The following is a 20,340-nucleotide window of genomic DNA, read 5'->3' on the forward strand; positions in this document are numbered from 1 at the left end:
TTTACATCCACAGATTACCTCTTTCAGCTACAATCACATTTACAAATTAGTAGTGTTGGTTATACTCACTGTGCTACCATCAACTCTATTCATTTCCACACTTTAAAAATAAATCTTATTAAAAATTCTATATACATTAAGCATCAGCTCCCATTCTCAACCTACATTCTACACCTAATAATATATATGCTACAGTTTACCACTGTGAGTTTACTTGTCATATTTAGCTCATATTAGTGAGACCAATCAATATTTGTCCTTTTCTTAGTCCTCAGGGTTCATCCGTGTTGTCCTTTGCATCCTGATTTCATTTTTTCTTACAGCTGAATAGTATTCCATTGTATGTATATACCACATTTTTAAAAATCCAGTCATCAGTTGATGGCCACTTGGGCTGTTTCCATATTTTAGCAATTGTGAATTATTGAAGTAGGCACTATTACGACACTCACTTTAAAAAACCATCTGTTTTGCATATTTATTGGATCATCTTGACACAGAACCGTTCCAGCAGCATGATATGTCTCTCCTTTACATGGAAATGTCAATAGCAAATAAATTCTTATATAACACATTATACAATTTCAAAATTCTAGAATCACTGCACAGGATTCTGCAATAGATTACATGTTAAAGTGATGGTTTTCATCAAAAAGAAAAGTTAAAATGTCACCAAGGACCATCATCTGTGGAAAGTTCAGTCTCACCTGCAGCTGGCACAGAGTGGGGCTGGGCGGTGGTCCCTGTGCCCTGCTAGAGCCTCTCCTGCTCAGTGGGTCCCGCTGTGAGGAACAATGCTCATTTTATAGTCCATGCAACTGGGGCTTAGTGAGGGGAAGCAATTTAGCTAAGGTCACACAGCTTGTAAATTTTCAAACCAGGAGTCAGACCCTCATAATCTGGCTACAGGAGCATATGCCATTTCCCATTGTTCTGCCTTGTATGCTTGGAAAGATGCGTGTGAGAGTTGGTAAGGCTAAGTGGGTCAGGATAGGTCAGGATGGGCGGGGAAAAGGGAAGAGAGGAGGGGGAGGAAAAGAATCCAGAAGGTGCCACTCTCCATCTTTCTATTCCCTTCCCTTCCTGAACAATCTGTCTTCCTACATTCATTAGATGGGACACAGAGAGGGAGGCATCTGTGCTAGGGAGACGTGGGAAGCCACAGCTCAGAAGTCAAGGGAGGTAAAGGGCACCGATTGTGGAGGAGAGGGATGAACTCACTCTTTGCATTTAGTGATATGACTGAATAACATGTGCTTTACTTTTGAAAACTCACATTGTATGCATGCCAGAGTAGGGAATCAGAGTCCAAGTGGGGTACACAGGACCCAGGATGGTGGAAGAGATGGGGATTGGTTACATACTGAGGAACTGACCAAACAACATAAGAAACCATGAGAATCTGACATGTATAAATGAATAAACTGAAAGCTTTATGAGGAGCAGAATTGTATATAGTTTAACATATCTCCCACCAGCATACTTATTAATTTCAAAGGGGAAAAAAGTAACTTTACAGTGAAGAAGCAGGGCATATATCATCCTAATGAAGTTATGGAAGTGAATGCTATAAGTAATGGGACTAATCAAAATCATGCACCATCACATCAATCATTCTTATTAATAAAATGCAATGAAAAGCACAGTGTATTGCTTCTTTGATATTCCAAAGAAGGATATGTGTCCTGAATTCAGTCATTAGGAAACATCAGATGAATCCAAATTAAGTCATTGTACAAAATAACTGACCTGTAATCTTAAATGTGTCAACATGATGAAAGTCCAAGAAAAACTGAGGAACTGTTCCAGACTGGGGAAAACCAAAGACATATAATTAAATATAAAACATGATTCTGAACAGATCCTTTTGTTACATAGGCCCTTACTGGGCCATTTTGCAAAATTTGAATGGGGTCTCAGGATAGCATGGTGGTAATAAGCATTTTTCATTACCTAATTTTTTTTTTTTTTTTGTGGGAGGTACCAGGAATGGAACCTGGGACCTCATATATGGGAAGCAGGCACTCAACCACTTGAGCTACCTCCACTCCCCTAATACCTAATTTTGATGGTTGTATTTTGGTTATGTAAGAGAATGTCCTTGATTGTAAAACACAGACTATTTAGAGAAGACAGGACATCAAATTGGCAAATTACACTCAATGAATCAGGAAAAAAAGTTCTTTGTACTGAACTTGTAATTTTCCTGAAGTTTGTGATTGTTTAAAAAATTGGTAGGAATAACAAGGAAAAAGAAGGTAAAAGAAGGTTTAGAGAAGACTAGTAAGGAAAGGGCAATAGATGAGTTCTGAAGTTTAGACAGAGTGAAAAGGCTATATTTATCTACTTCAGGTTTCCAAGAAGCATGCTTTGCAACAAAAGCATAAGAATCCTCCACAGCGATTGCAAAGTTAGGGAAAAAAAAGAGCACAGAGTAATGCCATTGTCATCTATGTTTTCTTTACTTTGTGAAAGAAAGCAGTTTGGTATATTTATGAATTCCAAAAATTCATAAATATAGTAGCAGTTTGGTATTATTTATGAATTCCAATAATAGATATTGGGTTATGTTTTTAAACTGGGCTGTTCCTCTGGGTGTATTTGATTGTATTATCTTTAGGGGTTTTCTTTTACTTGATTAAATTATGATTAAGGCTTTGATTGGGCCACGTCAGTAGGATGTTGAGTCTCTGCCCCCTTGGTGGGTGGAGACTCACAGAGAAAGCAGCAGGGCAGAGGAGAGAGTTACAGTTGTTTTTTTGTTTTGTTTTGTTTTGAGAGTTAGAGTTTTAATGCTGGAGCCTGGGAAGTAAATACACAGAGAAACATATACATACAGAAAGAGAGAAGCCTTCATTAGACACGGCAGAGGCCCAGGGATGAGAGATAGGCCATTTGCCTGATAGCTTACAGCTGACCTTGTGTAGAGAGCTGAGTAGCTGAGCCTAGAGAGAAACAAGCCCTGGGAGAGAGAAGAGACTTATTCCAGCCTACAACTGATACTGGAAGAAACTGGGACCTTGAAGACTTAAGAGGAAGAGGAAGGCTGAACCCTTGCAGTTGTTGGCCGCCATCTTGCTCCAACATGTGGTGGCAGACTTTGGTGAGGGAAGTAATTTATGCTTTATGGCCTGGTAACTGTAAGCTTCTACCCCAAATAAATACCCTTTATAAAAGCCAACAAATTTCTGGTATTTTGCATCAGCACCCCTTTGGCTGACTAATACTGTGACATAACCAGTAGGAAAAGGTATTCCATTATCACTTGGTAGTTGAGAGGCAGCCATCTTATAGAAGCTGCCTTATAGAACCAGTGGACATAGCAAGTGCTCAAAATGTCGGTTGGATTCCTTGGGGTCTAAATATATGAAGACTTTATGTAATATGAGAATAATTCAAAAAAGGCATTTTTTAGATGAGAGCAAGGTATGATGTAGGAAGGAAAGCAAAGATCAGCAAGATTTGGCTCAGGCGTACTGGGCAGGGCCAAGCAATATCATTGCCACTGTTTATTCAACTTTCCAGAATGGTCATGATTTCTTACATGTTTGCCACTTTCAGTTCAGACTCCCTTCCATCAGTTCACATGTCTCCTATTGACATCTAGAAAAGTTGATCACTGTAGGTAGTATCCTTGCTACACTAAGTTCCCAGGAGAGAGAAAGAGGAAAGGAAAACTTGGAAATTATGTGAGAAGAAGGGGAAGAGAGCAAGAAAGGGAGAAAGGGAGAAAAAGGGAAGGATGGGTTATGATGATGTAGCTACATGTACTATCAATTCTTACCTCAACTCAGGGCCAAGCCACAATTCTTTCTTGCAGAGAAAGTTTCAGATTCACTTCAATTTGGGCTTCCTCCTTTTCATGATGAAGCCTTTTGTGAAAGAAGAATAAACAGAGAAAATGAAGTTTATAGAAAGGAACCTAATTTCAATATTAGCCTTTACTCTTATTTCAAATGAGGTCTCTGCCTTAGAGTTTTTCTAACTAAAGGAGGTAGGAGAAGGGTAGTCACAGGGCTGTCTTGTATATTTGGGCGGAGCTGTTGGTGATGATCCTAATCGTGGTCTTTTGCTGGGTAAAACCAGACAAGTCATCATGAAGTCATTGCTCATTGTGGGCCTGAAACTGCCAGGCAGTTTCCTATAGCCAACATGGATATTTGATAATGTGACCAAGGAAGTAATATAGACTCAACCTGTGTGCATTGAGGGGCATAAGAAGCCTGAGAGTTATTTCCTTCCCATTAAAAGCCAGAGTAGTCTATACAACTTTCTATCTTCTCAGCTGGTCATTGTTGGTCTACATGTACATACTTACATATGCTTATACTTACTATTTTGTCTCTTGTTTATAGTTATCACAGTCTAATATAGTTGCAATCACTTTAAACAATCTTTTTTTGCCCTCTATAAGGATTTGAGTTAAGTAATACCTTCAGGAATATCTGAACCAGGTGAGTCACAACTGATATTTGCTAATAGAACTCATAAAGGGAGCTGGTATAGTGGGAACATAATGGGTCTTTGGAGTTAGACATACCCAGATTTATATTTGGGCTCTGTTACCTGCTATTTTTGTGGCCATGAGCAAGTTACTTAACATCTCTGAGTTCACTCTCCTCATCTATAAAACGAGATAACATTACCCACCTCAAGACAGTGTTGGGGTGATTAAATGCACTGATGAATAAAAGACACAGCACATGGTGCTATCATGTAGTGGGTACCAGCATGGTATCTAAATAGGGCCACTGCTTGTATAGTTATGCCACACCTTACCTTGTATTGGAACGTATAATCTACCCAGTAAATGCTGAGCTGGGTTAATTCTTGATCACTGCTAGTTTCATATTTCCCAAATTTCATTCATTCTAAGCTTAACTCTGAAATGGATGTGCTTGCAATCATGCTCAGCCAGGGGGCAATTGTTTTGTGGTTGCACATGAATGAACTTATGTACACTGATGAACTACATGTGTTGCATTTAATTATCATTTAAAATGTGTTCTTATTTATTACCTGAAAACCTTTTGTTGACAACTGCTGGTAGGATTAAAAAAGTTCCAGTACAAAACTTGTAGAATGCATGCCAGAGACTTTGAAGGAAGTCCCAGAGATGAAAATAGAGCACTCTTTTAAGAAACACACAGAGAATGATGCCAGAGAGGGCAATAGAAATTGCATGGGCAAATTCTAAGTAATAAAGAATTGAGTTACATAATTAGCAGCATTTATTTTCTTTTTTAGTGACACATCAGATAGTATATTTTACCACAGATAGATCTTAGATTTGATGAAATGTAGCAGTCAAAGTTTGCTCATCCAAAGATGGGTGATAGTGTGCACAGTTTTGAAAACAAAATCACTCTAAGAAAGCAAAAACATGCACATATTGGAGAGTGCGTCTACTGTTTACAGATACATGCTAATCAATAGATGCCACATGGACACTGGAACTAGGGAATGCCCCCTGTCAGTGCAGTCGCTTTGTGGCCTCCTGAATTCCCTTGCTCTGAGAACAACACCTTCAGAGGACAATCAGTGGATGGTCTCCAAGGGTAGCCGGTATAGCTTTGCATTCATGGCCTCAGAGCCAGTAGCGAGGGAGGAGGAACGAGAGGAAGGGAAGGGATACAGTGGGGCTTGCAGCCATGACTAGGTCTTTACCCCTCTAGGTCTCTTTTGAATTCTTGAAACAAAGATGAGGTCAGTTAAGGAACAGAAAATGGAACAGACTCTTATCAAGAAATTGATGTGATATTTTCTGTCTTTAAACATTTGTTCTGGAATTATTTTGTCAATTTTGGATTATGTATATAGGTGGTAAATGTGTGCTGAATTTTGACCGGTTTTGTTGTAACCATGTGTAGCAATTTGGCATTATTTATGAATTCCAAAAATAGATATTGGATTATGTTTGTAAACTGGTCTGCTCCTCTAGGCATATTAGATTGTATTAGATTCAGAGGTTTCAATTTTATTTGATTAAATTATGGTAAAGGCTTTGATTCTGTGACATCAGTAGGATGTTGAGTCCCCACCTCCTTTGTGGGCAGAGACTCACAGAGAAAACAACAGGGCAGAGGAGAGAGTTGGAATTTTGATGCTGGAGCCCCAGGAAGTAAACACATAGAGAAGCAGATATGTGAGGAAGGAGAGAAGGCTCCATTAGACATGGTAGAGGCCCTGGGAAGAGAATGAACCTGATAGTCTACAGCTGCAGCTGAGCCTGGAGCGAAACAAGCTCCAGGAGAGAGATGAGCCTTATGCCAGCCTGCGGCTGCGATTGGAAGAAACTGGAATCATGGAGACTTCAGAGGAATAAGAAAGATGAACCCTCACAGACATCGCCCACCATCTTGCTCAACACATGGCAAATGACTTTGGGTGAGAAAATACCTCTTATGGTACCTTGAGTTGGGCTCTTTAGGGCCTGGTATCTGTAAGCTTCTACCCCAAATAAATACCTTTTATAAAACCCAACTGAGTTCTGGTGCTTTGCATCAGCATCCCTTTGGCTGACTAATACACCATGATTTGATATTATCTGTTCTTCCCCAGCCTTAACCTCTCCAATTACCCCAGTTAAAGGGTCGAGACTGCACTCTTCTTAAGACATCTGAATTGTTCTGTGAAGCTTTATTTGGCTACACACATACACACATCACAAACTTTGTCAGTGGTCCAAAGCAGTATTAGCATTTTGTCTGTATAAATGTGCTTTTTTAAAAAAATTATTTTTCATAGCTGTTTTACATTTACAGAAAAATTGCACAGAAAACATAGAGAGTTCCCATATACTTCCAACACCTTTGCACAGTTTCCACTATTGTTAAAACCTTGCATTAGTGTGGTATATTTGTTAAACTTCAGGAGCTAACATTAATACATTATTATTAACCAAAGTCTATAGTTTACATTAGGGTTAACTCTCTGTATTGTACATGTCTATGGGTTTGACAGATGCATAATGTCCTGTATCCACCACTACAGTGTAATAGAGAATAGTTTCACTGTCCTAAAATGCCCAGTGCTCCACCTATTCATCCCTTCCCTCGCTCCCTAACCCCCGGCAACCACCGATCTTTTTATTGTGTCTATAGTTTATCCTTTTGCAGAATGTCATATAGTTGAAATCATACAGTATGTAGCCTTTTCAAACAGGATTCTGACCCGTGTGGAGCTGGCCATGCGCAGTGCTGATGCGCGCAAGGAGTGCGGTGCCACGCAAGGGTGTCCCCGGCGTGGGGAAGCCCCACGGGCAAGGAGTGCGCCCGTGAGGAAAGCCGCCCAGCGCGAAAAGAAAGTGCAGCCTGCCCAGGAATGGCGCCGCCCACACTTCCCGAGCCGCTGATGACAACAGAAGCGGACAAAGAAACAAAAGCAGACAAAGAAACAAGACGCAGCAAATAGACACCAAGAACAGACAACCAGGGGAGGGGGGGAAAGTAAATAAATAAATAAATCTTTAAAAAAAAAAGAATGCATTTAAGGTACTTCCATGTCTTTTTGTGTCTTGATATCTCCTTTCTTTTTATTGCTGAATAATATTCCATTGTATGGAAGTATTATAGTTTATTCACTTATTACGATTATCTTGGTTGCTTTTGGCATTTTTTGGCAATTACGAATAAAGCTGCTATAAACATTTGTGTGCCGGTTTTTGTATGGACGTAAGTTTTCAACTCATTTGGATTAATACATGGGAGCATTATTGCTGGGTCAAATGGTAAGGCTGTGTTTAGCTTTGTAGGAAACTGCCAACTGTCTTCCAAAGATAATGTGCTGTTTTGCATTCTCATCGGCATTTTGCATTCCCGTCTCAAGCATACCATTCAGTGGGATTGATCGCATTCACAATGTTGTAGCAGCCACATTACCATCCATTATTAGGACTCGATGAGTTGGCATATTCCCTGATGTTTTCTTTATTGTTACTGTGGGGCTTGCCTTTAACATGCTGAATCTATAACAATCTCATTTGCTTTGATACCAATTTAACTTCAGTAGTAAACCCAAACAGTAGTAAATCCTATACTTCTCTGTCCTCCCACTTTAAGTAGTTCTTGTCAAAAATTACATATATATATATACACACACACACACTAGGGGTACAAAAGCATGATTTTATCATTACATTTTGTGCATTTGCCTTTTAGATCCTTTAGGAAGTAAAAAGTGGAGTTACAAATGAAAAATACAATAGTACTGGTATTTATATCCACCCTTGTCATTATCTTTGTCAAAGATCTTTATTTCTTCAAGTGGCTTCAGTTAATTAGTTTAGTTTCCTGGACTGCTCAAGAAAACACTAATGTAATGGTCAGCTTAAACAACAGGAATTTATTTTCTCCTGGTTTTGAGGCTGGGAAAATGTCCAAATCAAGGTATCGTCAAATGATGCTTTCTCCTCAAAGACTGGCATGCTGGGGCTGGCTGCTGGCGATCCTTGATTCCTCTGTCGCACGGCATGGCATATGGCGGTGTCTCCTACTTCTCTTCTAGTTCCTGTTTCAGCTTCTTGCTTCCTGTGGCTTTCTCTCATGTCTAAATTCAATCTGCTTGAAAAGAACTCCAGTAATAGGATGAAGACCCATCCATTGGGTTGGACCAAACACACATTAACTGAAGTAACACCATCAGAAGTGTTCACACCTACAGGAGTGGACTAGATTTAAGAACATATTTTTCTGGGGGTACATACAACTTCAAAGCACCACAATTGTCTTTTGTCCTTTCCATTCAACCTGCAGAATGCCCTTTAGCGTTTCTTATAGGGCTAGTCTAGTGGTTGCAAAGTTCTTCACCTTTTGTTTATCTGGGAAATTCTTAATTCCTTCCTCATTTTTTCTTTTCTTTTCCTTTTTTAAAATTTTTATTTTAGTGACATATCTAGAACCTAAACTTTCCCCCTTTAACCATATTCAGATATATACTTCATTGGTGTTAATTTTGTGCAATTATCACCATCATCCATTACCACATCTTTTTCATTACCCCCCACAGAAATTCTGTACCAATTTTTGAAAGATAATTTGGCCAGATACAGAATTCTTGGATGGCAATTTTTGCTCTCTACACTTTAAATATGTCTTCTCACTGCTTTCTTGCATCCATGGTTTTCGATTTGAAATCAACTTTTAATCTTTCTTTTTTAAAGATTTATTTATTTATTCCTCCTCCCACCCCATTGTTTCGCACTCACTGTCTGCTCTCTGTGTCCATTCTCTGTGTGTTTTCTGTGTCTGCTTGTCTTCTCATCAGGTGGAACCAGGAATCAATCCTGGGACCTTCCAGAGTGGGAGAGAGGCTCTCAATCTCTTGTACCCCTTCAGCTCCCAGGTCTGCTGTGTCTCTTATGGTCTCTCCTCTGTGTCTTCTTTTGTTGTGTCATCTTGCTGTGCCATCTCTCCACACGGGCCAGCGCTCTGCTCCAGACAGCACTCTGTGCATGGGCCAGCTCTCCACCTGGGACAGCTCACAGCACAGGCCAGCTTGCCTTCACCAGGAGGGCCTAGAAATCGAACTCTGGACCTCCTGTATGTAGATGGTAACCTGACTGCTTGAGCTACATCTGCTTCCCTCAGCATTTAATCTGATTGATGCTCCCTTGTATGTGACAGGTTTCTTGCTCATGGTTTTCAGAATTATCTCTGTCTTTGGCATTTGACAGATTAGAACATGGCATGGTGTGGGTCTATTTTGGATTATCCTGTTTGGAGTTCATTGCACATCTTGAATGCATATATTCATGTCTTTCATTAAATTTGTGAAGTTTTCAGCCATTATTTCTTTGGATATCTCTGCCCCTTTCTCTCTTCTCCTTTTGGGACTCCCACAGTGCATTTATTGGTATGCCCTGATTGTGTTCCACAGGTTTCTCAGGCTCTGCTCACTTTTCTTCATTCTTTCCTCTTTCTCCTCCTTAGTGTAGATGATTTCAATCATTTTATCTTTATTTATTTATTTATTTTTTTAAAGATTTATTTATTTATTTAATTTCCCCCCCTCCCCTGGTTGTCTGTTCTTGGTGTCTATTTGCTGCGTCTTGTTTCTTTGTCTGCTTTTGTTTCTTTGTCCGCTTCTGTTGTCGTCAGCGGCACAGGAAGTGTGGGCGGCGCCATTCCTGGGCAGGCTGCACTTTCTTTTCACGCTGGGCGGCTTTCCTCACGGGCGCACTCCTTGCGCGTGGGGGCTCCCGCACGCGGGGGACACCCTTGCGTGGCACGGCACTCCTTGCGCGCATCAGCACTGCGCATGGCCAGCTCCACACGGGTCAAGGAGGCCCGGGGTTTGAACCGCGGACCTCCCATATGGTAGACGGACGCCCTAACCACTGGGCCAAAGTCTGTTTCCCCATTTTATCTTTAAATTCATTTTCTTCTGCTAGCCGCTAATCTGCCGTTGAACCCCTCTATGGAACTTTTAATTTGTTACTGTGATCTTCAGCTCTGTTTCTTTTTCTTAATTTCTGCCTCTCTATTGATATTCTCTTTGTGTTCACCTATCCTTTTTCTAATTTCTTATAGTTCTTTGTTTGTGTTTTCCTTTAGCTCTTTGAGTATATTAGGACCATTTAAGAAAGTCTTTATCTGGACTGTCCCAGGTCCTGATCCTCCTCATTCACGGTTTCTAACACTTTAATCTTCTCCTTTGCTTAGGCCATCACTTTGTTTTGTAATCTTTTGTTGAAACCTAGACCATTTGATATTTTAGTGTGTTATCACTAGAATTTAGACTGTGAGGCTAGTGTTATGAGAGAGCTTTCCTTGAGTGCAGAGCTAAAAAAAAAAAAGGACCTTTCCCAGTCTTTGAATTCTGACCTGTGTGAGTCTCTCCTTCAGGGCTTAGCCATACAATGACCTTGGAGAATAGCTCCAGGCCAAAGTATAGGGCCTCCCTGGTCCTTTCTGCGCATGCCTCTTGTATTGCATGCAGTGCTAGAAATCCTGCCCCCCCCAGCCCCCCCATTTACAAGGATATGAATGTCCCCTCTTCTTTAGGAACTAATACCCAATACAGTGTCAATAAGGCACTGTACTGTAATCCCTAACCCCAGGCAGCCACTTGACTGCTCTCCCACAGTGTTCTCAATGAATTCCTCAAGTCACCACCAGACGGAGGGGTCCAAGTGCACTTGCTCTCTGTTACGTGCACGGGGGTAACCCTGCTCCCTGTGGAACCGGGTCCACCAGGATCCACACTGGGAGTGTGGGTGGTTGGTGCTAAGACCAGAAGGGGCAGTGGAGGGGTCACTATGGGCACAAGGAGATTTTGCAGCATTTAAGTGGCCTTTTTCTTGATTTTGGGCTTGCCTGGATACTGCAATCCTTAAACTGTTTTTTGGAGCTTTGAGATGTTTCTGCCTGTTCTTGCTGGTAGTTCAAAATTTCTGTGGGGGACAGAGGCCTGAAGCTTCTCCCTATACCATCTTGATCCGGGTGGAAGGGTTAGCTTTTTGTTTCATTTTATTGTTTTTTGAGATAACAGGGGCATGGATTGAACCCGGGACCTCAAATGTGGCATGATGGTGCTTGACCACTGAGCCACATCAGCTTCCTTGAGTTGATTTTTTCATTTGGTGTTTTTTTTTTTTTTTTTCAGGAGGCACCTGGAAATAAACCTGGGAGCTCAAAGGCTTGGGCCACATCTGCTCCCAGGGTTAGCTTTTTTTTTTTTTTTCCTCTCCCCTTTCCCCCTGCCCCGCACCCCAGTTTTTTGTTCTCTGTGTACTTTTGCTGCATGTTCTTCTTTTTGTCTGCTTCTGTTGTTGTCAGCAGCACGGGAATCTGTGTTTCTTTTTGTTGCGACATCTTGTTGTTGTGTCAGCTCTCTGTGTGTGTGGCACCATTCCTGGGCAGGCTGTACGTTCTTTCGCACTGGGCAGCTCTCCTTACTGGGTGCACTCCTTGCACTTGAGGCTCCCCTATGTGAGGGGGCTCCCCTACGAGGGGGGCACCCCTGCGTGGCACGGCACTCCTTGCGCGCATCAGCACTGCTCGTGGGCCAGTTCCACACGGGTCAAGGAGGCCTGGGGTTTGAACCGCGGACCTCCCATTTGGTAGACGGACGCCCTAACCACTGGGCCAAGTCCGCTTCCAGGATTAGCTTTTAATATAAGGAGACAGTATTAGAGTTTTGGCATATATCCTTCCATCTTTACAAATTGCTTTTTTACTTAAATATATGTATGTATAATATGTATATATATTAATATTTTCCTGTAACATTAAATATTTTTTATAACAGCAATTGCCAATCATGGTGAGGAGCCATTTGGAACATTAAAATCTCATGTGAGATGTACCAAAATTAATTGTGTTCAACAGGCAAACATGTTTGAGAAATGATTATCCTTTTGATTAACAAATCATAGATGAATTCAAGGGTCTCACTCTGATAAGTCTTGCTCTCTGCTGTATACTTTGACTGCAGGGGTGAGGCACAGAAAAAAGGACAGTCTGACAGTCAGGGCACAACCCCTAATCCCCCTTATCCTGTGAGTAACCCTGGCTGAATATTAATTTTGGTGATTCAAAATAATTTTAATTTGTGTGTATGCTGGAATTTTATAGACTGTTCTGTTTTCCTATTAATTTTATCCATGGATAAGTTTTCTTAATATCTTTATTGAGATATAATTTACATACCATAAATTTCCCTAATGTAAAGAGTACAATTCAATGATTTTTAATATATTTACAGAGTTGTGTAACCATTACCATAATCTAATTTTAGAACATTTTCATCATTATCCATGGATAAATTTAAAAGAAATTTTATTGTGGTGAATTTGCATAACCATCACTACTATTAAAAAAAAGGTTTCATTATTCTAGATGGAAGCTCTGTATTCATTAAGTAGTAAGTCCCCATTCCCTCTGCCTTGCAGGCCCTATTAACCTCTAATTTAATGTCTCTATGAATTTTCTTATTATAGATATTTCATATAAATGGAATCATACAATATTTTTCTTTTGTAATTGGCTTATTTCACTTAAAAGAATGTTTTCAAGGCTCATTCATGTTGGAGCATGAATCAGAACTTCATTTGTGTGGCTGAATAATATTCCATTACATAATGCCACATTTTGTTCTTCTGTTCTTCTATGGATCAACACTTGAGTTTTGTTTTTACCTTTTGGCTATTGTGAGCATTGATACACACGTATTTATTCAATTCCCTGCTTTCAGTTCTCTTGGGTATTGTATTAGTAAGCCAAAGGGATGCTGATACAAAGTACCAGAACTCTTTTGGCTTTTATAAAGGGTATTTATTTGGAGTAGAAGCTTACAGTTACAAGGCCCTAAAGAGTCCAACTCAAGGTCCCATAAGAGGTACTTTCTCACCCAAAGTCATTTGCCATGTGTTGGAGCAAGATGCCAGGCGATGTCTGTGAGAGTTCAGCCTTCCTTCTTTCTTTTAAGGCCCCATGGTCCCAGCTTCTTCCTACCTCAGCTGTAGGCTGGCATAAGGTTCAGCTCTTTCCCTGGGGCTCATTTCTTTCTGGGCTCAGCGGCTCTCTTCTCTTCACTAGGTCAGTTGTAAGCTATCAGGCTCATCTTTCTTCCCAGGGCCTGTGTGTGTCTATCAAGCCGTCTCTCTTCCTCTGTTATTCTCCTCTGTGTACCTACTTCCATGTAAGAGTCTGTTTTATCAGCCTACCAAAGGGGGCAGGGACTCAACCCTGCACACCCTAATGATGTGGTGGAATCAAAGCCCTAATCATAATATATTTAATCAAAGCCATCTCAGGTGAATCCAATACAACCAAAGGGTTATCACACCCAGAGGAACAGACCAGTTTACAAAGATAATCTGTATTTCTTTTTGGAATTTCCAGGTCATATGATAATTATATTTTTAACTTTTTCAGGAACCACCAACTGTTTTCCATAGTGATTGCCTCATTTTACATTCTCACCAACACATTTTCTCCACATCCTTACCCACAGTTTTTCTTTTTTTTTTTTAAGTTATAGCATTCTATTGGGTGTGAAGTGGTATCCATTGTGGTTTGATTTTCATTTCCCTGATGACTAATGATGTCGAGCATCTTTGCATTTTCTTATTGGCCATTTGTATATCTTCTTTGGAGAAATGTCTGTTCAAGTCCTTTGCATATTTTTAAAAATTGAGTTGTCTTTTTTGCTGTTGAGTTGTAGGAATTCTTTATATTCTGGAAATTAAACCTTTATTAGACATATGATTTCCAAATATATTTCACATTCTGTATGGTCTTTTTACTTTCTTGATAATGTCCTTGATTCACAAAAGATTTTAAAATTTTGATCAAGTCCAATGTATCTATTTTTTTTTCTTTTTGCTCATGCTTTCAGTGTCATATCTAAGAAGTTATTGTCAAATCCAAGATCATGGGATTTACCCTTGTGTTTTCTTCTAAGAGTTTTATGATTTTAGTTCATATATCTAGCTTATTCATCCATTAAAAAAAAAAACTATTTCAAAATAATTTGAAACCTACAGGATAGTTGCAAAAGTAATTAAAAACCCACAGAGAACTCTAACATACTCCCCATCCAGATACCCAGATACACCAAATTTTAACATTTTGACTCATTTGTCTTCCCTCCCTCCCTCCCTCCTTTCCTTCCTTCTATCTATCTATCTATCTATCTATCTATCTATCTATCTATCTATTCATTTATTGATCCATTTTGAGTTACTTTTGTATATGATGTGAGGTAGGGGTCCGGCTTGATACTGTTACATGTGGAAATTCGGTTGTCTCAGCACCATTTGTTGAAGGAACTATTCTTTCCCCACTCGATGGACTTGGCACCCTTATTGAAAAGCACTTGGCCGTAGATGTATGAGTTTATTTCTGGGCCTGCATAAGTTTTTTATAAGGATAAATGTCAAGCATGAATAGTGCATCTATCTCTATCTTGCCTCATCATGAACCACTATATGTCGTAGAGAATGATATGACTTATAGCCTTTATATTGAGATGTCAAGCATAGAGATGATGTAAATGAAATTTACAGTAACGTTATTCACATTAATCAGTTGAATATTTTTATATTCTAGATAAATATTGTAAATGATAAAGCAAGGCTTATTAATGCAAATTCTTTATGAAAGCCCATTCTATCATGTGTTATTGATATTTCATGTGTAGTAGAGGTCTAGAACATAAAACTCTTAAATAAAGAGTAAATTTTAGTGTAAAAATAGATTAATAATATTAAAGGGCCAAAGAATGCATATATTATAGAATTACAATAAATATATGCTGAATGAATTTGTAAACCAAAGCAGAGAAGCAAAGCAGGGTTGCAACAGGACATTGTAGGAACACAATGAATTTTCCTTCCATAGATATACAAGATCTTTTGTTATACTTTGTTCTACCAGGATTGTGTATTCATATTCATAATCAGAGTTTATATTTTTTTCAATAATTTATGCCTTTTGCTAGGCCTATTAAATGTCCTATACATATAGTTAAGCAAGCAAGATAGAGGGCCCTGATATAGATAAGGGTTTTAACTGTGTTGCAGAGCAAAGACAGAATAAAGGAATCAAACATTTGAGATGGACTTCAGATCATCCTATCACTAGCAGAGCCTTTGTTATTTATTTTGAATTATTGTTCTTTTCCTCTTAATCTTTGTCTTGCTTTGTTTTCCAATTGAGTGGAGATTAATTGAGTAGGTTGCATTTTTTTCTGCAGAATTATGGTATTATTCTCATTTGAGAAAGTGTTTTACCTACTTTTAGTAAAGGAAAAGGTTGACAGATTCCATATTAAATTTGATTACAGGCCAGAAGCCAACACCAATCATTTAATGGGGAAACCAAACACAGCGAAGCAATGAACCGTATCTATTTCTGTGATGGAGCTACTTGCTTTGCTCTAAACTTCCCTTGATGTTACCAGGATTTTTGATCTGTGTAATGTTTCATTACACAAGGCTCCATTAAGGCTGAGAACAGTTTCACCTTGCAGTAGTAATGGTAGTGTTGTTAATTTCTCAGGAATAAATGAATTCAATAAATTCAATAGATGAGTCTTCATTGCAGTCATCTGGAATTTTTAGGAAACATAATAGCTTAAATGTAAGAAGCCAGCATCAGAGTGTTTTGGTTGGCTTTTCAGACTGCCTAACTCAGAGAGATGTCTATAAATACCCCTAAAATGTTGTTTATAAGCATTTGCGATTTATCATTTCCATATGGTCTTTTTCCCACAAATTTTAGTATAAATTTTTTCAAGCCTAAGGCAAAGTTGACAGAATTTTATAGTGAACCCCAATATCTACACCACCTATAATTTTATGTGGTTTCTTTCTTTTTATTGTGCTTTTTCTTATTTATAATTATAAGATGACTCTTAAATGATGTTTATCTCATTAAAGCTGTTCTCTGTGATACCTGATGCATTGAGGTTAATTCTTTACAGCATGTTGAAGCCTAGAATTTACCTAGGTGACTTTTTCTAAGTCTTAACACACTAATAAATATATTTTTAGGATGGGCCCATCTACCAATTTTGGCTCTCTCTCTCTCTCTGCTGTGGCACTCTCTTGACATTGGTACCCCAGTTAATCTTTCAGCTCTGAATAGAAAGTCATGTGTCCTGGATCTTCTCTCCCATTTGAATCACTAATAATGATCTTTCTACAAATTCAATTCTCAAACACTTATGGAAGAAAATTGGGTGACAATTGGAAAAATAGCAATGTTTAAATAATCCAAGAAACTTTTCCTTTCAAACTCAAATACTTAGTGAAATTATTAAGAAAAAGAAATTCAGTAACCAAGTGTTAATTCTCTGAACTTTCCTGCTTATTCTGGTTGAGGTTCAAGAAATGAAATTAGAGGAAAGATAAGGAAAGAATAGACACACTCTGCTCTTAAATTTTTAAAATTAATTGAAGAACTATCCATTTTCTTCCCCCTCATGTTCCCATCAAAGTTGCAGTAACTAGACAGCCACTTACATTAGAGGCGAGGCTGAAATAGATCTCTGGAGATCTCCTGGATTTCACTAGACTGATCTCTAAACAGCACGTTTCTATTCTTTTCACATTTCTTTAGCAGAAGGTGTTTCTGTCTACCAGGCAGGCAGCTAACCATGTAGTAAAAGAAGCACAGGTCAGGCTGCTTTAGGCATTGTTCTATTGCTCCTGCGTCACAATGTGCTGACATCATCTCTGAAGTAAGAGAGGACGGACCACCTAAAGGACAACCAATCGAGATTCAGTGTTGCAGCATTGCTGTAGAACCCAGGCAGCTCAGGAGAGGTAGTTCTGGTTATGGTGTGAAGTTTTTGGAGGCTTTCTTGGAAAGAAAAGTCAATTTAGTCAAAGTAGCAATGGTATAATCTTGGAAGAAATATGCTACTGAGAAATCTGAAAATACATAATTTAATCTCCCTGTACTATAATTCCCACTTAAAACATATTCAAGTCACTTTAAGACTCTGAGAAAAGCTTAAAAAAAGAAGGAAGCATTCTTAGAGGCCAGAGACTGCTTCTTCTTTATCTTCATATCTCCAGCATCTAGTGTATTTTAGACACATGCTGTAGGAGACACTCAATTATTTGTTGAAGGAACGAACAGATATAAATATATGGTGGCCTCTCCCTCATAGTATCTTCTCTTTTGAGGATATGCAACTAGGTTAATTTTCTCTTTGCCTTTCTGTGTGGTTAGGAGATTTTCTGCATATTACTGAATAGACTTTCCCCTGGCAGGCTTAGAGGTTTCCACTATTACCTTTGCCCCAAGTGCTCCTGTTGCCGTGTTCAATGCCAAGTGCCCCTTGTTGGGTGGACAAACTTCCTCTAGTCATATGAGTTCTGTTGACTGGGTTCCTAGTCATGCATTTCCTCATTTAACATATTTAGTGCATGATCACCATTTACCAAGCTCCTGTTCTTCCTACCTCAGGCCCAGAATCATTTTTCCATATTTCTGAACTCATCTCTTCAGTGTTGATGTTATTAATTCTGAGGTACCTTGCTAAGACTCTTTGGTATCATTCCACTTCCATTTTTTTGAAGCTGCTGGTGTATTAAAAAGTGAAGAAATACCAAAAGAGGATTATAAAAATCATGAATATACTTAAAGTAGTCACCATTAAAACATTAGTGCTTTTTAACATGCTCAGAATAGGAAATAGGCATATTTGGGGATAATGTTCTAAGTCTGAACTCGAGACTCTTTGTCAAAGTGAGGTCCATGACTAATCAGTCCTTCACTTGGCTATGAAAGACCAAGTAGTCTCAGTGCCCAGCATGTAGCACAGAGCCTGGCAGATAGTTGGAATTTAATAAATGCTTGTTAAACCATTGAATTATTACAAAAGATTACAGATGAAATATTGGCAACTGAACAAACAAAATGGCCAGAATCAAGCAATTCTTCAATCTTCTAATTCTAGTCCAAGTTATTCTGTGTTCCTAGTACTGATGAACTCTGTAACCATGTAACTTTCTATTACAGAGAAACAAGGGTGACACTTTTTATAAGTTGGTTAGAATGCAATGCATCATTTAACCTATATCTATCATCATTGGAATAATAAGATAGGTTATTTGCTTTGAATTCTGTACTTATACAAATCTCCACTTTCCAAAATTGGGAATGATAATGACTTGCCTTGGTAGGATTTCATGAAGATCAAGAGTTGGTAATAGGGCAGTTCTGAGAAGATGGTACCAGAGTAGACAGGCAGGTCTCACCTTTCTCACAAAAACAGCAAAGAAAGAGACAAAAGCTATCCAAGGGACCTGCTTTGGGGGTCATCAGACAAAGACACTGAGGCACAACCCCCAGGGGGGTGAGGGCCAGAGAGACGAAAAACCCAAAACAACAAACACGAGTTACTGAGTCCCCACAGTGGCTGGGAAGGGACCCATCCCCCAACCTTAAGACATTAAGCCTGGATAAAACCCCTGTCTCACTGCAGCCAATGGAGAGGGGAACAGACATCTTCCTCCCTGTCAATTATAAGGGAAGAGGGAGGGGCCATTGGCGGGCAGAGAGTAGTGAACCTGGAATGGCTCACCAATGAGTGCCATCTGCTGACCTGCCAGGAAATTGCAAGGAGAAAAGCAGCATTTATGTTTCTCTTTAGCTTCAATTCCTGAGAGAAAATCTGTACCCCATCAGTAAGTCCCTAGCCCAATTTTGGTAACTTAGGGTGGGCAGATTTAAAGACTCAGAATAAGTTGAACCAAAAAATAATGAAAGAGCTGTGAAAAAAAACAACAACCAAACACTAGGCAGGAGACAGAAGCTGACCATCAGAGTAACTTAATCAACATATTCAGATGCCTAGACATCAGCATAAAATTATAAGCCATACTAGGAAACAGGAAGAGATGGCCCAGGCAGAGGAACAAATTTAAGACAACTGATCAATGATAATCACACAAATATCCTAAATCAATTCAAAGAATTGAAGGAAAATATGACTAGGGAGATAAAGGATATTAAGAAGACATTGGGGGAAGCAGATTTGGCCCAATGGATAGGGCATCTGCCTACCACATGGGAGGTCCAAGGTTCAAACCCAGGGCCTCCTGACCCATGTGGTGAGCTGGCCCATGCACAAGAAGTGCTGATGTGCACAAGGAGTGCCACACAGGGGTGTCCCCTGTGTAGGGAAGCCCCACACACAAGAAGTGTGCCCCCATAAGGAGGGCTACCCAGTGCAAAAAAAGTGCAGCCTGCCCAGGAGTGGCACCGCACACACGGAGAGCTGACACAGCAAGATGATGCAACAAAATGAGACACAGAATACAAGTGGACACAGAAGAACACATAGCAAATGGGCACAGTGAGCAGACAGCTAGGGCAGGGAAGGGGAGAGAAATAAATAAAAAAAATTTTAAAAAAAGAGAAGACATTGGGTGAGCATAAAGAACAACTTGAAAGCCTGCAAAAAAAAAAAAATGTAACAGAGCTTATGGAGATGAAAGACATAATGGATAAGATTAAAAATACATTAGAAGCTGTATTAGTCAGTCAGAGAGGTGCTGAAGCAAAGTACCAGAAATCTGTTGGGTTTTATAAAGGGTATTTATTGGGGGTAGAAGCTTACAGCTACCAGGCCCCAAAGAGTCCAACTCAAGGTACCATAAGAGGTACTTTCTCACCCGAAGTTATTTTCCACATGTTGAGCAAGATGGCAGGCGATGTGTGTGAGGGTTCAGACTTCCTTTTCCTCTTAAAGCCCCATGGTACCAGCTTTTTCTGATATCAACTGTAGGCTGGGATAATTCTTGTCTCTCTCCTGGGGCTTATTTCTTTCTGGGCTCAGCTGCTCTGTTCTTTTCATTAGGTCAGTTGTAAACTAGCAGAC

General features: G+C 39.5%; 1 protein-coding gene across 6 annotated transcripts in view; it reads right to left on the minus strand.

Annotated features, from left to right (window-relative positions):
- GARIN2 (golgi associated RAB2 interactor family member 2) overlaps positions 1-17,100 on the minus strand; it is a 43,395-nt gene extending 26,295 nt beyond the window's left edge. For 3 of the 6 annotated variants that reach the window (XR_009184964.2, XM_058293242.2, XM_058293243.2), the window contains exons 1-2: positions 16,970-17,100; positions 3,785-3,872 (exon numbers count right to left, since the gene is read on the minus strand). The gene's annotated coding sequence lies outside the window, so the exon portion shown is untranslated. Of the gene's footprint in view, positions 1-707; positions 785-1,749; positions 1,811-3,784; positions 3,873-16,969 lie in introns of those variants that run through there. The other 3 variants (XR_009184965.2, XM_004477348.3, XR_011648322.1) reach the window with 3 other exon arrangements.
- Between the last annotated feature and the right edge of the window lie 3,240 nt (positions 17,101-20,340).

This window comes from Dasypus novemcinctus, chromosome 3 (assembly GCF_030445035.2).
Source record: "Dasypus novemcinctus isolate mDasNov1 chromosome 3, mDasNov1.1.hap2, whole genome shotgun sequence".
NCBI lineage: Eukaryota > Metazoa > Chordata > Mammalia > Cingulata > Dasypodidae > Dasypus > Dasypus novemcinctus.